The sequence below is a fragment of the Nelumbo lutea genome, chromosome 5 (assembly GCF_056320005.1).
Source record: "Nelumbo lutea isolate HS-2025 chromosome 5, American lotus-T2T, whole genome shotgun sequence".
In the NCBI taxonomy this organism is placed as follows: Eukaryota; Viridiplantae; Streptophyta; class Magnoliopsida; order Proteales; family Nelumbonaceae; genus Nelumbo; species Nelumbo lutea.
The window spans coordinates 61,184,058-61,197,078 of NC_142688.1; positions in this window are offsets into that span (position 1 = coordinate 61,184,058).

The window sequence follows — 13,021 nt, forward strand, 5'->3', positions numbered from 1 at the left end:
GATCCCAATTGTTAGCTCAACTTTAGCATTTCAGAATATAACTATCCGATGAAGTCCACAATTCTCCTAGTGGAGGTCATACTAGAAACCGCAACACCTTACAAAGATTAAGGACATATGTCCCGAGAACCAGAAAAGCACAAGCAGGCAAGGACAAGCTATGGGAAATAGTCAAGATGATGAACCAAGACCTTGTTCGACTTAACTAGTTCGATGCAAAGACAAGATGATCTTCTTTCTGACCATACTAAAATTGTACAATCTACTAGATACAAATCTACAAGCACTTCCTAAACCCATCGACAAAGACACTGAAAAGATAAAGAAGGAAAGAGAAAAACGAGAGGAGGATTCACTTCTATGTCTATGACATATACTGAATGCCTTATCATATTAGCTTTACAACCACTCCAGCTCTAATCCATTTGGACTTGAAGAGAAAATTTTGACATGTCATTCAGTGCTCAATTGGTTACCTACGACCAGTTGAAGTTTTATAAATGATAGATAAAAATAAAAAATTGTTAAGTTATACAATTTTTTAAGATAAAAAACTATTACTAACAAAAAAATTCTAAAACCCTCTATTATCAGACTCAAATGTTGCTCCCCTGACCCAACCATTAACCATCGACAACTGTAGACTTTAACGGCAAAAAATTCTAAGCTATTATTGACAAAAAATTCTAAGTTGTATTTGCTTAGTATATAGATTAAAATTAGAACCTGGATTTTTTTTTTTTTGCCTTAATTGATGAGTTCCAAAATCCAATTCGTCTCCCAATCCTGAAACCCCAACATCATTGTCTGCAAAAACAACATTACCCACTTTGCCTAAATTCCTCAATAGGAATACCCTACTTTCTTCACTACAAACCATAAGTCTCATCACTAAAGCCCGCATCCTGTTGATGCCTGAACAATAAAACCCCTATCTTCCATAACCCCTCTCAATCTCCCACTACAAACATTAGATTTTCCTGCAATAAAGCTTTAATTTGTTCCTTATTTGCATGAAATTCATGAACATTCGTCTAACACCTACTAAAATGGCAAAAATCCCAAATTTTCCAACCAGTTATAGTTGTCCAATCAAAGAAGAACAAGAAGAAATAAGCAAAAAAAATAAGAAAAAAAAGGTAGTAAAAAATCTCATGTGGAAAGTATCGCTCATTGCATCAAATGATGTTGCGTTCGCACAAGATATTTATCATCCCATAGTATCCGTCAAAGAGAACGGTCTAGATCCACTAAGACACTAATTTCCTACCATACAAACAATGCAGTACAGAGCTCTCTCCTCTCTGTATCAAATCAGAGTGATACATAATACGAAGCTTCCATGAAGAACAAGAAGAAGAACAAGAAGAAGAACAGAGAAACTCCCAACTAATGCCTCTTCCTCAAACTCCACTTCGTTTCTGCCTCTCTTGTCCAGAAAGAGATGTATTTTATAGATAAACACAAATTCTACAATGTTGCCCTAGAGATAGGACAAGTTATAGGCAACATCAAACAGATCCCACACACTTGGTAAAAGATAAAGCTCAGAGGTTTTGAAAAAAAAGAGGGCAAGGTGAGAAAAAAACTCACCATCACCAAATGCATCTCTATTTTTACACTTACTTTTATATGGAAAAAATATTTTTATTGAGTTAAAGGTTTTACTTTTTCGGTTGGTTGTAGGTTTAATACAACTCAACAATCCTTGATGTGTCAAAATATTGATGGACTCAAAGAGAAAATCCCTTCAAGTCCAAACATACTGGATCTGAAGTGCTTTACAACTTCTTCAAGGAACTCTCATCTCCTGAAGGAATCTGGAAGGCTTTGGAATTTAAGTATAAGGTTCAAGAAGCAAGTATGAACAAATATCTCGTCACTAAATACTTTGACTTCACCATGATTGATCATAAGCCCATACTGGAGCAAGTTCATAAGTTACAAGTGATAGCCAACAAAATTCGATCCCTTAACATCATCCTTCTTGAATCTTTCCAAGTGGGAGAAATAATTGCCAAACTTCCATGAAGAATCTTTTGCACAAGGCAGAAGAACTTATCTTAGAGAAAATTTAGTAACACCTTCACAATAAAGAAGAGTCTCGAATTAAAGACAACAAAGATAAGACCTTGGCCAACATATTGAACTCTAAGGTTAATTTTGTGGAACTTCAATAAGAAATGATCCTGCTATGTTTGTGGGAAGAAGGGGCACTATGCCCGAGTCTGCCAACATCGAAAAGGTCAAAGCAAGTCAACAAATATGGTGGAAGACAAACTAGTAGCCATGATCATTGAAGTGAATATGGTAGAATCATCTTTTGGATGGTGGTTTGATTCAGGTGTCACAGTCCATGTCTACAAGGATAAGTCCTTGTTCAAAATGTATGAAGAAGTGACTGATGGTCAAGAGGTATAGATGGGAAACCAAACATGTGTCAAGGTTGTTGGAAGATGTAGCGTGGAATTGAACTTCATCTCTTAAAAGACACTAACTCTGTTGAATGTTCTTCATGTTCTTAACATTAGGAAGAACTTGGTCTCAGTAAATCTGTCTACAAGAGGGGATTCAAATTTGTCTTTGAACCCGAAAAACTAATCCTGTTCAATACTGCATGGGATGTTTGTTGGAAAGGGATATGGTTTTAATGGGATGTTTAAATTGAGCATTAATGAAGAAAAAAAGGTTTTGTTTATATTGTTAATTCTTTCTCTTTATGGCATGATGTATAAAATCTAAAATGGACAAAAAACATTTCCCAAGTATTGGGAGGAATTCATAACTTCTAGAACTTATTCATTCTGACATCTATGAACTTAATGGTGTATTAACTAGAGGAGGTAAGAGATATTTCATAATTTTAATTAATGATTTTTCAAGATACACCTATGTCTACCTTATGTAAACTAAGGATGAAACCTTTGACATGTTTAAACAATACAAAACTGAAGTTGAAAATTAATTAGAAAAGATAATTAAAATACTTATAATTGATAGGGGTGTTGAGTACTTTAAGAATGAATTTAATTCCTTTTATAAAAAAATTGGAATAGTACATCAATGTTCTATTCCCTATACCTCTAGATAGAATGGCTTGGTCAGAAAGAAAAATAGAACACTTACAAAAATTATAAACTATATGAGAATTATGGACAGGAAGAAAGTCTAACTTAGCATACCTAAAAGTGCGGGGGTGTTTAGCATATTACAAAGTTCCCGACCCTAAAAGAACTAAGTAAGGACTTAGAGTAGAAAGAAGTATTGATGGATATATAGAATATGGCATGGCCTATAGGCTTCTGGATTTGGAGTCCAACATGTTCTAAATCCATAGAAAATGGCAGAGAACCAAAAAGAGAAACTTATATCTCATTACCTATTAGTAACAATGAGACTAAAAGAATAAATGACACAACTATAATACCTGCAATAGAACCCTAAACAGTTAAAGACAATGAAAAGAAAAACACATAGGTTCTGATTTTATCTCTAGTCAGTCAATTGGGTTCTTGGTTGAGGCTGATAGGGAAAAGTTTTAAATAAGATACCCAATGTATTAAACACTAAAAATAATCTAAAAACTGCAATGACCTCTAGAGATGTTACCTTTTGGAAGGAAGCTATAAATAATGAAATGGATTTGATAATGTCAAATAACACATTGGTACTAGCAGACCTATCTCCGGAATCAAAACCAATCAAATGAAAATGGATGTTAAGAAGAAAATATAACATTGATGGAACTGTACAGACATTTAAGGCTAGATTTGTAACCAAAGGATTTAATCAAAATGAAGGAATTGACTACTTTGACACCTATGCACTAGTGGCCAGAACAACTTCTATTAGAACACTTATAGCACTAGCATCCATTTATTACTTATCTATTCATCAAATAGATGTTAAAACCACTTTCCTTAATGGTGATTTGAATGAAGAATTCTACGTGAAGCTGTTGGAAGGGTTAGGAATCTATCAGATGGATGGACAACCATGCTAGATAGCTAGGCGAAATTTTAAAAATTTTTCTAACCCATTCGGGAATTGATTTCCCAGTAAATTGAAAACTAAATGTTTAGGACCGATCTTGCACTAAACTGGACTATATTTGAAACCAAATTGAAAGGAGATTATACCTGATACGAAGACTAAAGGAATGAGAGGTCCATTATATGGATGGACGAACCCTACAGGAAGGTTGGGCGAAAATTCAAAAATTTCTCTCTCTCCCATTTGGGAATCACATTCCTTATTTTAGAAAACTGCATTTTTAAGGATCATTCTTGAAACAAAACTGGACCAGATATAAAACCATTAGGAAGTTAGGGATATACCTGATACGGAGTAACAATAACTCCCGATGAAGGTGTTCACACCCAAGGAGAAGCAGGACCGGCAGGATGGCTCTTCTGAAAGAACCAAGACTCTTCAGCAAGAATCGAACAGGGGCTGGTGAGCACGACTTCAGATTGCTTCTTCTACCAAAAAGCAATATCAAGAACACACCTTGATCACTTTCACAAGTGGAGATCGAACTGGGTAGGGGTGGCAAGAACAAGGGAGAACTCTACAGATTGATGTGTAGTGAAACGGAGGAATTCGCCCCCTATTTATAGTCTTCTTTGGATCAGCCTCCTAATCTAATTAGGAGAGAGTTTCTTGATCCAAATCTGATATTTGGATCTGGACTCTTGAATGGATAAGACTTATCTTATCTTTAAGCTAATCCTAATCAGATTATAAATCAGATCTTGCCCCTTTTAATTAAGTAACTTAAGCCTAGTTTGAACTGGGCCTTAGGCCCATTAAGCTTATGTGTTCACATACTCCTTAACCTACTGCCCAGTTGGCTCTCTTTGTATGGCATGGAAGCCTTACATTGATCTACACATCATCCACATGGTTTCAGCCAAGCCTTTGTTACAAATAGCCAAATTCACTATAGGAGACAGTGAACCCCTGAGTCCATCACCATGGGCTCTTAATGGGCCCAACATTTACACTAAATGGTTCTTGGGTCCAACCACCTTATGAAAACACAAGAACTGTGGGCAGATGCAAGATTAGCCTATCAGGTATTACCCTCAATGGCCTTACACTTAATCTCTCAGCTCATAATGATCAAGCACTGCCTAACAAGAGAGGACATCTCCCTCGGCTGCAAGGTATAGTGTTGCACTCTCTACTCACATGGATCCTGGGAATTAAAACATTTTGCAAACATTTTGAAACCATAGTATATATGTATATCTTTATATAAATATATTTTGCAAAAACAAATTTCAACGTTTGAAATCAACTATCGACAGTTTGGGTTTCCATTAGAGAGAGTGCATTCCCCGATCATTCACTTTGCCCAACAAAGGGGCTGATTCTGTCACTATGATCACCCACATAGGTGTATTCTCAGACTGCCCCAACATACCCAGATTTTGACCCCCTCTAAGGATCTCATTATTGGCATATCAAAGACAACCCAATCCGGCACCTAATGCAATACCATAATTGAGTCTAGGGGTCAGGTGTAACATTTCAGTTTTGCCCATCTATCTCCAAGGTGTAGGGCAATACTGGAATTTGGTCTGGTTTAGGGTTTTAAGAAAACCCACACTGCATGTACCTCAAGTCTCACCCTAGTAGCTGAGACAAGCCACCCCAACCAACTTGACAGCACATCAGTGTCAGCCTTGGTAGGATAAATCTCCCTAGATTGATCCAATGGCCGTGAAGATTCTAAACTAACACGAGTCTCATAAGTGTCCAGTTTAAGGGTATTACACAGAAACACTACCTAACAAAGACAACAAATTGCAGATCCCAAGGTGGAAATTCACACACAATATCGGTTCCAAAATCATCCTCTAATTGAATATGGCGTAGTGCACAGGAGAAACTAATTCAACAAATCCGCTATCCAACTGGCTTGGATCTTGTAGGGTGAGTGAGCCTGATATTCTTCAACATTTTTCTTACAAAATCTAGAAGAAAAACTAATCAAATTTGGTTCTTGAAAAGCCTTGGTCTTGATAGGATTTCTAGGAGAGAAGAGAGAAGAAGAAAGAGCAAGAGAGTGAAGAAAACAAGTTTTGTTTACCCTCTTCCTCTTAACCCCCTATATGGAGCACTCTCTATAATCTAATTAGAATATTATCCTAATCTGATTTGGATTTAAACTCTTTTAAGAGATAAGCATTATCCTCTTAAGAGGATAGGTGTTCCATACCCAGAACCATGCCCAATTTTGACCCAAATCAAGTTGTCATGTGATAGCTTAACTAATCATATTGGTAATGGGCCTTAGGCCCATTTTCCTTAAAGGATCATGTCCCCAAGTGTTGCATGGCCACTTTGGGCATGATATTGTATGGCGTGGGACCCCACAAAGGTCTCACACAAGTCCATGAGGGTTTATCCCCACCTCTAAAAGAAGTTAGTTCGAATTCACTGCTTAAGGTAGTGAACCATTGAGCTAATACAGCATGGGCTCAGTTTGGGCCCAAAATTTACACCTAAATGATCCTTGGATTCAGCCACCCTATGAAGATCCAAGGATAATGGACTTATGTGAGATAAAGCCCATCAGGTAATCAGCCATGTAATGGTCTCTTACACGGAAGGACATGAAATGTTCTCTTTCATGGATGGATTTTCAGGATATAACCAGATCAAAATGGCAGAGGAGGACAAAGAAAAGACGACATTCATAACACCATGGGGAATCTTTTACTACAAGGTCATGCTGTTTGGGCTTAAGAATGCTGGGGAAACTTATCATAGAGAAATGACAGCACTCTTTCATGACATGATTCATAGAGAATTGGAGGTATATGTGGATGACATGATTGCCAAGTCGAAGAAGGCAGAGAATCATTTAAAGGACCTCCAGAAGCTCTTTGAAAGATAGGAAATTTTTTCTCAGGTTAAAGCCCCAGAAATGCATATTTGGGGCATCATCAGGAAAGCTATTGGGTTTTATCATTAGTCAAAAAGGGATTGGGATTGACCCTACTAAGGTCAAAGCCATTGTTGAGATGCCTCCTCCCCAAACAGAAAAGAAAGTTAGAAATTTTTTGGGAAGATTGCAATATATTCATAGATTCATAGCACAACTTACACCAATATGTGAGTCAATTTTTAGGTTGCTAAGGAAGAATACCCCGGTGAAATGGAATGAAGACTGTCAAGAGGCATTTGACAAAATTAAGGAGTACTTGACCAACCCACCAGTATTAGCTCCCCTTAAGCCTGGGGAACCCTTGCTTATGTATTTGATGGTATAGGAAGATTCCATTGGATGCATACTGGGGCAACATGATGAGACAGGTAAAAAGGAAAGAAACATTTACTACATAAGTTGGAAATTCTATGACTATGAGACAAGGTAAACCATGCTAGAAAAAACATGTCTAGCCCTTGTTTGGGCCTGCCAGAAGTTATGCCATTACCTATTAGCTCATTTAGTGTTGCCCCTTTCTAGAATGGACCCCATCAAGTATTTGTTTGAGAGACCAGCAGTTACTAGTCGAGTTTCCGATTGGATCATGCTCATTTCTGAATATGATATCAAGTATGTGACCCAAAAGGCAATCAAAGAACAGGCCATTGCAAACCATTTAGCTAAAACCCCACCTCGGAGTATGAGACAATCCCAACAAGTTTTCTAGATGAAACCATTTTGGAAATACAAGTGGGAAAAAGGTAGAAGGCATACTTTGATGGAGCATCAAACCAAAACAGATGAGGAGCGGGAATGGTCCTTGTGGATCCCTGAGGCACTCACTTTCCTTTATCTATCTGTTTGGACTTTCCAACACCAATAATACATGTGAATGGGAAGCATGCCTAAGAACAGTTAAAATGGCACTAGATTGGGGCATCGATGAATTGGAAATTTGTGAGAACTCTTTCATGGTCATTAGTCAAGCCAAGGGTGACTGGGAAGTATGGGATGAGTGAATAGCATTGTATCATAACTGTCTCAAGGAGTTGATAAAAAAATTTTAAGTGCATTTCCTTCAATTACTTGCCTAGAGAGGACAACCGCTTTGCGGATGCTTTGGCCTCCCTAGGATCAGCCATGCGCTTACCTCCCAACATGGTAGTAGAACCAATTGATTTGAGTTGGGATAGTGAGCCTGCCTACATGAGTAGCATACTAGCAATCACAATAGAAAAAGAGTCAGATGGTAAACCATGGTTCTATGACATCAAAAATTTCTTGGAGCGCCAAACATTTCCAGAAGGGGCAGATCCCAAAGTGAGAAGAACTATAGGCAGGCTAGTAGGGCATTTCATCTTAGTAGGGGGGATATTGTTTCAAAAGTCCCCAAGATTACCTTGATTGAGATGTTTAGATGAAGAAGAAGTGCAAAGAAAGATGGAGGATTATTGTCGACATGAATGGGCATATGTATGCCAAAAATATATTTTTATATGTATAGTTTTAATTTTTAAGAAAAAAGATTGGCTTGCGAGCTCGAGTCGAGCCAAGCTTGAACTTGTGATCTTTGAACCAAGCTGAGCTCGAACTCAAATCTCTATCTCGAATCGAGTTTGAGCCTAACACAATTTCAGCAAGCTGAGCTCGAATAGCCAAGTATTCAGCTCGCCTCAGCTCGAATCCACCCCTACCCACAAGACACTATATCTGCACATTGAGAACATCTTCCATGTTTACATGCTATCATTCATAGGAATTTGTTCCCTATGTACAACTGTAGTATCTTGTGTGTAGGAGATCTGGATTGATATAAAGGGAGGACATTTTTGTTTTTTAGTTTATGTAATATATGTCTTATTTTATATTTAATCTATATTTTTTTATTCAATTATTAATTTTTTGTGTAAAAAATATTAAAGTTTTAGATCTAAGGCCAAAAAAGGGGTTTTTTGGCAAAAATACCGGGGAAGGGGGAATGCATAGATATTGAAAAGTTACTCAAAATAAAATAAAAAATAGTGCAAATTTATATCCTCCCAAAGTTTGCATGCACATTTAGTGTACAACCCATGACCTCTTTCCAGGTTTTACTAAAACCGGACTTGAAATCTTGACCCAGTGATGATTCGAACATTTCAATTGGCTGGGTCAATGATGGGTTGAAAACGCAGCAGAAACGAAAAGAGCTCAACACCAGGCTTCACGACTTTTATCCAAGCTCTCTATCTATGAGTTATTTACCAAACTAGAATTAAATGCCAGTTGGTTTTATGGTGGCCTCCAAATCTCTAGTCCATAGTACTGCGAAGGTGAATATGAATAGTGCAAGAAGAGGGAATACAGGCCCCAAGTCCATGTTGTGGCGTTTTAAGGAGAGATAATGGTGATTTTCTTTTTGCCTTCGCTAATATGGGTATAGAACTAATATTGTCAAGGAGACTAAGTGATTCTCCAAACTCTTGGTTTTGCAAAGCCAATGGGTTTTAACAAAATAATCATAGAAAGTGACCCTATACGAGCTGAAATGGCAGATCTTGATATGCAGGTTGTTCACATTCTGGTAAGGGAACAGTAATTGACTTTTTTGGGAAAATTCACATGCAACATTACCTGGGATCCTGTTTCAAATCCAAGGTGGAACTGCCTATCCGTTCAAGACTTTGCCTATTGGAGGATTCTCCTTTTAGACTTCATTGATTTTTTCTCAGTTTCTTCAAACGATTCTTATGATCTTTAAGATCTGATATACAACTTTTTAGAGGGGTAAGACTTTTCTCTTCCTCTCATGGGTTTTGATTTATTTTAATAAAATTTACAAATTTTGGGGACATAAAAAAAAGGATTAAAACCAACCCCAATATAACACCTATAATCTTTTTTTTTTATCAATAACACTTTCATTAATTCATTAGTAGAAAATTTACAAGTGGAAGACAAACACACTTATCTTCCAAGAGTCACAAAGAGCTTCAAGAAAGGAAAAAAGAAAAAGACAAAGACACTAACGTTATAGCTTATCCCAAAACAATGAATCCCTTTCTGCCCCTTGTTTAGCTAAACTGTCAGCTAGGGAATTAGACGATCTTTTAATCCAACATGTCTTAACTTCCATCTCCCGCACCAGCCACTTGAATTTCGTCCTCTCATTATTGTACTTCCATAAATCATTTTGATCATTAGTCAGCCACCCTATCACAACCTCTGAATCCCCTTCAATTATGAGTTTCTTGATGTTCAATTCCTTAGCTTTCTGGACTCCTTCCATAACTACAAAGATCTCAGCTCTAAGGGAGTCACCCACTCCAATTGGGCCTAAGAACATAGCAAATATGACCCCATTTTCATCCCTAAAAACACCCCCGATCCCCGATTGTCCCAGGTTTCCCCTACTACACCCATTAAAGTTTAATTTCAAGAACCCACTAGGTGGGGGGGGGGGGGGTCCAAGCCACACTCATTACTGACTTGGTCTGCGTGCAATTTGTAATTTCACCCCACTTCCTCAACATGTCATCCACAGTGTAATCTGTGAATAGTTCCAAAGATTTCAGCCACTGTACCGCCCTAATATGTATGATAGCCCTCGGATCTGCTGCTCCTCTCTGAGCTTTTGAGAATATCCTGGAGTTTCTTTCTTCCCACAGTGTCCAACATACTGCAGCCCTTAGTCCTCTCCACATTGTCCATCCCCTTTTTAACCGCCACTTGAAAAAGGAAGGGGAGAAAAGGCCCTGCATGTCTGATGGGGGATTCCAGCTGCATCCAAATAAGGAGAAAGCCCAATCCCAAATTGACCTCGCGAAGTGGCAAGACACTAGTAGGTGAAAACCAATCTCCCCATCTGCTTTACACAGAATACACCACTGAGGTGACAAGCAAGTATTGGGTCTCTTCTTTTGGAGTAGATCACCAGTGTTGATTCTTTCCAGATAGGCTTCCCAACAAAAACTACCAACCCTAGGGGGTATAGCTCTGCACCAAACCTCACCAATAGGGAAAGGGGAAAGGGTAGGACTGGTGGACTGATTTAAGACTTTGAAGAACGAAGCACAAAAGAAAATTCCATTGGGGGTGGGTGTCCAAATTCTAGAATCCACCCTAGTGGAGTCTAAGACAACATTATCAAGAAGTGCAATAAGGCTCGAAATACTGTCGAAGTTTGAGTCCCTCAAATCCCTTCTTAGACCCAAGTTCCACCCAATCCTAGAAGTGGAAGAGGACGGGGAGGTGAAAGATGAGATCGGCTCATTTTTCAAATCAGAAAGAGCATACGAAGACGGAAACTGATCCTTTAGAGGAGCGCTCCCCACCCAGGTTTGTTCCCAAAATTTTATGAAGTTACCAGAATTCAAGTCATACCTGATATTAGGGAAGAAAACTGGTAGCAGGTCATGAATGGCTTTCCAAGGAGAATTGCTTGTGGTCCTAGCTCTGATTCCAGCGTCCCATCCATTGTGCTCCAACCCATGTATACTTGCCACTATTCTAGCCCATAGCTTCTCCTTCTCCATAGGAAACCTCTACAACCACTTCCCCAACAGAGTCATATTCCTTCTCCTAATACTCCCAAGCCCCAAACCACCACACGACTTACTCCTGCACACTATTTCCCAGCTAACTCTATGATCCCTCTTCTCCTCTCCCAGCTCCCATAGGAAATCTCTCATTAGCTTCTCTAATCTGTTAGCAATCTTCATTGGGATTTTAAAAACCAACATGAAAAAGATGGGTAAGTTAGCAAGTGTGGCCTTAATTAGTGTATTTCTCCCACAGAGACAGAGAGTTCTTTTTCCAGGATACCAGTCTTTTTTTAAATATTTCTATCACCGGATTCCAAAAACTCTCTCTCTTGGGATTATCACCTAATGGTAACCCTAAGTAGTTCAAAAGCCACCCTGAAACTTCACACCCCAGCACTTCAGCACTCTCCCTAATCTCTCCCTCCTCCAAATTCACCCCCACTACACAACTTTTCCCAAGGTTAACCTTCAAATTGGACATTTGCTCAAACAATTGTATCACCGACTTTAAGCTCCTGATAAACCTCACATTACCGCCTTTACAAAACAGAATCGTGTCATCAGCAAACTGTAAGTAAGTGAGGGGGGTTTCCACCCTCCCAACTCTCCAGCCTCTAATGATCCCCCTAGAATCTGCTCTGTGAATCAGTTTCCCCAAAACCTCCCGCAATTAGAATGAACAAGAAAAGAGAAAGGGGGTCTCCTTCTCTTATACCCCTACTGGCTGGAAAGAAATCTACCACTGTCCCATTCACTAGCACTGAAAAATGACAATTCCGGACACAGCCCATGATCCACTTACACCATCTAGCCCCAAACCCAAATTTAGTTAAAACTTTCCTCAAGAAATCCCAGTCCACCAAGTCATAAGCCTTTTCCAAGTCCAGCTTACAGACCACTCCCTTCTTCTTATCCCTCTTAAAGTTTTCCACACTCTCATTAGCAATTAAAATCTGATCTGTAATTTGTCTTCCACTCACAAAAGCTCCTTGATAGTGTGCAATGATATCTGATAGTACCTTCTTCAGCCTCAAAGATAACACTTTTGCAATGATCTTATACAAGCTATTAACCAAGCTAATTGGCCTAAAATCCTTCGGTGAGATGCATCTTTCTTTTTTGGAATTAAGGCTATAAATTTAGAGTTCACACCCAGATTGACAAATCCTCTCCTGAAAAACTCCTCAAACACCCGAAGAGATCAACTTTCAAGATATCCCAACAATCCTAATAAAAAGTCATTGTGAACCCATCCAGCCCTAGAGCTTTTGTTCTATCCATAGAAAACACAGCCTCCTTGATCTCTTCTAGATTAAAGCTTCTTTCCAACCTTCTCCTGTTCTCCACCCCTACATCTGGCCAATCCAAACCTTCTACCCACACCCTTCTACTCACAGGCCTTCTTAGAATAGATTTGAAGTGCTCCATACAGGCCCTGGTAATCTCCTCTTGTTGTACTAACTCAACTCCATCTACTACCAATTTGGAAATAAAGTTCTTCCTTCTCCTACCATCTGCTAGAGAGTGGAAATACCTAGTGTTTTTGTCTCCCTCTTGC